The sequence below is a fragment of the Capsicum annuum genome, chromosome 6 (assembly GCF_002878395.1).
Source record: "Capsicum annuum cultivar UCD-10X-F1 chromosome 6, UCD10Xv1.1, whole genome shotgun sequence".
NCBI lineage: Eukaryota > Viridiplantae > Streptophyta > Magnoliopsida > Solanales > Solanaceae > Capsicum > Capsicum annuum.
Window position 1 is genome coordinate 89,560 of NC_061116.1, and position 5,188 is coordinate 94,747.

Genomic DNA, 5,188 nt, shown 5'->3' on the forward strand with positions numbered 1-5,188 from the left:
AATCTACGTGTCTATGACTTCGTTTCTCAGGAAATCCGTACATCGGAAGATCCTGAATTTGAGACTTTCTATACTAAAAATATTCTCTTAAACAAATGTATTCGTGCTTGGATGGCGGCTCAAGATCAGCCTCATGAAAACCTTATATTTCCTAAGGGGTTTTACCTCGTGGAAACGCTCTTTAATGGAACTTTCTCTTTAGCCGGGGTCGTGATCAAGATGCCGGTTTTGCTTTGTGGGCTGAGAATGCCCGACAACTCAATTTATCCGGGAAACTACTGGGAGCTCATGTAGCTCATGCTGGATTAATCGTATTCTGGGCCGGAGCAATGAACCTATTTGAAGTAGCTCATTTTGTACCGGAGAAGCCAATGTATGAACATAGATTAATTTTACTTCACCATTTAGCTACTCTAGGTTGGGGGGGTAGGTTTTGGTGGGGAAGTTAGAGACATTTTTCCATATTTTGTATCTGGTGTACTTCACTTAATTTCCTCTGCAGTATTGGGCTTTGGTGGTGTTTATCATGCACTTTTGGGTCCTGAGACTCTTGAAGAATCTTTTCCATTTTTTGGTTATTCACTAAAATCCCCCTTTGGAGGGGAAGGATGGATTGTTAGTGAGGACGATTTAGAAGATATAATTAGACAGCACGTATGGTTAGGTTCCATTTTTATACTTGGGGGAATCTGGCATATCTTAACCAAACCCTTTGCACGGGCTCGCTGTGCGGTGCGTTTGTATGTTCTGGAGAGGCTTACTTGTCTTATAGTTTGTTTTAGTGCTTTATCTGTTTTTGGTTTCATTGCTTGCTGCTTTGTCTGGTTCAATAAAACCGCGTACCCTAGTGAATTTTATGGGCCTACTGGATCAGAAACTTCTCAAGCTCAAGCATTTACTTTTCTAGTTAGAGACCAACGGCTTGGGGCTCTTCTTCTCTCTTTCATTAACGAGTCTTGTACATACAAATCTCACGGTAGTTCATCTCCTTCTGAGCTCACATTCATTTTTCAGTGTATGCTTCCCATCTCTATCTTTCTACCGGCAGGCACATCTGTCCTTTGCGTCGTTGTTAATGAATTAAAGTCAGTCTTACCCCCTTGTCACTTAAAGGGAAAGCCAGAGAAGGACAACTTCAACTAAGGAAAGAATAACAATAACAAGAAATGCTTAAGTAAAGTAGTCCCATTTCTTTTTTTCGGTATACCACTTTGCGAGCAGAGCGAATAAACAGATATATTTCCGAGTATCATGGAAGTTTTAAGGAAGATATGGCTATCTATTCTCCATTTCTTTAACCGTAGTAATGAAGAAAGCGAAAGGTCCACCTATGTAAATGAGGAGGTTTCTCAAATCGAAAAAAACCCATGGTTGAGTGAGCATAGAGCTCTGCCCTTTTCTTTCCTTTCGAAGCTGCTTTCCCTCATTACCAACCTGAGGGTAGTATTATATAAGCAAAAGAGTAGGCTAATAGGGAAAAGTGAAATAAGGGGAATAGAGGCAGTCAATCGGTAGAAGGCAAGCAACTCTCGTAAGAGTTCTTCGATGTTGGTTCTCCCAGAAGCTGTGCCCTAACTCTACTCCTTGATGAAGTTCATCAATTTCTTCATTTTTCATCTGTACTTTACTAAAATTCTAGTATATGATTGAGTAGGAAATGAAGTAGGTAAAGTAAAGGGGTCAATTACGCTCTATCAGTCTTGGAAGTAGTCCATGGAGTATGCTTTCCCATTTTCGAAATCATAGAGCTCAGGTTTTTTCCCTCTCCTAATCTGAATCGACTCTACTCGGAAAAGGGGCATTAGATCGAGGAAATGTTGGGGGTCTATCTGCCATATCGCTTATTCTTTCTCGGGCCAATGCTTCATTCTCTATTTTTTGTACTCGTTCGATAAGACGAAACGAAGAAAACTCTTATCCCAACGAACTGATTCATGTTCGTCGACAGGCTTCTTGACTCCACTGCTACCCACCCGGAGTCGAATATTGATCCATCGCCTGAGCCCCTTTTCCTTTCGTCCTTGCCTGAACCCTAAACCCTAAACCCGGAAACCCTCCTTCTCTCTCTTCTCTAGCGATTTTTTTCTTCGCCCTGTGCTTCTCCTTGGCAGCCCTTTCATGGCTGCTCAGGCCACTGGGCAGCCTCCTTCTGAGGGTGTCCATCCCACCCCTGCCCTAAATTACGCTCAAATTCTACAACCCACCACACAAAATCCACCAAAACAGTCCATCACCGCAATCCCTATAAAACCTATTATTTTCCATCATGGAGAACCCACAGTGCAGTGGAGTTTGGATGATGAGCAGCGAATGATAATTCATGAAAACCTCCAATATGCAATTGTTGGAAAATTTTCTTATAGATGGTGAGACATACATGATTTACGGAAGTTGATTCCAAGCCAATGTGAAATAAAAGGAGACTGCAATTTGGCTTTCTTTGCAACCGTCATGTGCTAATCAGATGTACGCAACTTGAAGATTATATTTAATTGCTATCTAAACCAGTATACTACATCAAGGATAAGCGTATGTATCATCAGATGAGGCCGCTAAAGTGGGACCCTTGGTTTAATCCGATGGAAGAGACGTCAGTTGGGATGGCATGGATTTCTTTTCCTACTTTACCACCTCATTATTTTGTGAAGGAGGCACTTTTTTCTTTAGCTTCTTCTGTAGGGAAGCCACTCCAAGTTGATTTAGCTACAAAAAATAAAACACGGCCAAGTTGTGCGCGTGTAAAGGTTGAAGTTGATTTGCTGGCAGATCACCCCAAGAGAGTCCAAATCCAATGTATTAATCATTCTACTGGAGAAATAAGGGCCACGTGGATAAAAATTAGATATGATTTTATGCCAAAGTATTGCAAACATTGTTGTTTGCAGGGACATGACGAAGAGGGGTGTAGAGTTCTTCACCCTGAACACATTCCGAATGAGAAGGAACAAGAAGATGGTGATAGTGTTGAGCAAACTGATCAACATGCTGCTGCTGGACACATTGATCAGATGACAGAAAAAAATCAAGCAATTACTGGTGCAAATCCAAATCAAGGTTCAGGACAACCTGTTATGAACGGGAAAAATTCTAATGCTCCAATTAGAATCTTATTGAGCGGCAAGGTTGTTGGGAATATTCAAAAGACCGGGCAATGGAGTAAAGGCCAAATTCGAGCAACTTTGGTTGATAATAGCAAAAATCAAAATTTAGAAAGTGGAAACGGTGTAGTTACAGGAAAGGAACTGGAAGTTGGTAAGGGACAAGGTGCGCCCCTTCAAACTTCAAACAAATATGCAGCTTTGGGGAATGGCGAGGGAGAGAATAATCAACTGGATGAGGTGCCACACGAAATTGTTGCAGCTGAAGCAGTTCACACTACTAACGCAAGTAATGTGGATAAGAATTTAAATGCAAATGCCCCTGTGTTTAAGCCAAGAAATACCACTAGTTCTCCTGCTAAGGAGAAGAGCACTAAAGAGTGGGTGACTTCTGCCTTTGCCAAAGAGAATGGGGGTCAATTGTTACTACTAACCAGTCTTGCCAAGAAATCCCGTCTCAAACCTCTGAGACGACCACAAAGGAAGGAGACAAGGAAATAGAAGAAGGTGAAGTACAAGATCGCAATGTTGATGAACATGGCGATGATCAGAATCAAATAAATAGTCAATTTCAAGGTGTTGATACCAGCCACAAAATGCCACAAGCAACAGCGTTAGTTTCAGGGGAGACAGGGAAAGAACCTGAAATAATTTCCAAGGAAGATGCAGGTGCGAATCCGATAGTGCAGCAAGGTGATATAACTATTAGTACGAATGCGGCTGGGCATGAGAATGAGAAAGAAGCAGAGATGACTGATTTTAATAACGTTGCTGAAGTGCTACCAGATGCACCAGACTGTGAGGATCCTTAGTTTGCGAAGCGAGATTCTAAAAATTCAAATAAGAAGGGGAAGAGGAAAAATAGCAATAACAACAACCAGGAGGAGTCAGGGGCACAACAGAATACACAAAACAATACCAAGGAATCTCAGGGACAGCTTGTTGTGCCTAACGTTACTCTTCCGGTTGTTGCTCATAGTGCAAGGCCAGGAGATGAAGATAACGAATTTGCAGGCATTGATCGAGATGAGGAATCCACCGCTCAAAATTTTCAAAATAGTGCTAGGGAAGGGGATTTATCTCCGAGGCAAATAGAGAAAGGAAAATCTGGTGGTAAACAAAGGAAAAAGCAAAGGGACAACAGCGTACCAACTTCAGGTATGCAAAATAGGAGAAGTGCGTCTAAATCCAATATGTACCTATGAATAACGCTCTTATCTGGAATATTAGATCAGTGAACACTAAGAAAGCTTTTAAAAGGCTTCTGTCAATGCATAAAAAGCACCAGTTTTATCTCATTGGCTAGTTAAAACCTTTTCAATATGCCCATAAAATTGAGAAGTGCAGGAGGAGGTTGGGGATGCCTACTGCTTTGTCAAATATTAATGGGAAAATATGGGCTTTTGTGTATGAGAATTGGGAGGTGACAGTGCTCATGGATACAGAGCAGCAACTTTCTTTGAAGTTATTCAATAATGAACTCGGCAAGCAGATAATAATTACACTTGTTTACGCAAAGTGTGATTCGGTGGAGCGGGTTGCTTTGTGGGATTCAATGCATTTGTTGGGATCTGGTATGTGTGATCCTTGGCAAGTTGCAGGTGATTTTAATGTCATTGTTGATGAGGAGGAAAAATAAGGAGGGCTTCCAGTATCCATCAGTGAAGTAGAAGATTTCAGGCACTGCATTCAAACATGTAATTTATCTGATTTAGGCTTCAAGGGCAGCATTTTTACATGGTGGAATGATCGAACGGACGTAGCTTGTATTTTTAAGAGATTGGACAGGTGCCTGGGCAATTTTGAATTCCAACAGATGTTTCCGGGACGCGATGTGACTCATTTGATTAGATTTGGCTCGGATCACTCTCCATTATTGCTTGAGTGCAAGGTTGACAGTCCACAAATTAAGAAATCATTCAAATTTCTAAATTTTTGGACAACTCACGAGAGCTTTCTGGACGTGGTGCGTCAAAACTGGAATTCTGAGTTTGCGGGTAATCCTTTTGTTCAGTTTAATCTGAAGTTGAAGAAGATGAATAAAATTCTATCAAGTTGGAGCAAAGCAACTTGCGGAGACATTTTTTAGA

The 5,188-nt window shown here is 41.3% G+C and overlaps 1 pseudogene; it reads left to right on the top strand.

Annotated features, from left to right (window-relative positions):
• The window catches only part of LOC107855094, a 6,926-nt pseudogene extending 4,556 nt beyond the window's left edge, over nt 1-2,370 (top strand).
• Nucleotides 2,371-5,188: the final 2,818 nt, after the last annotated feature.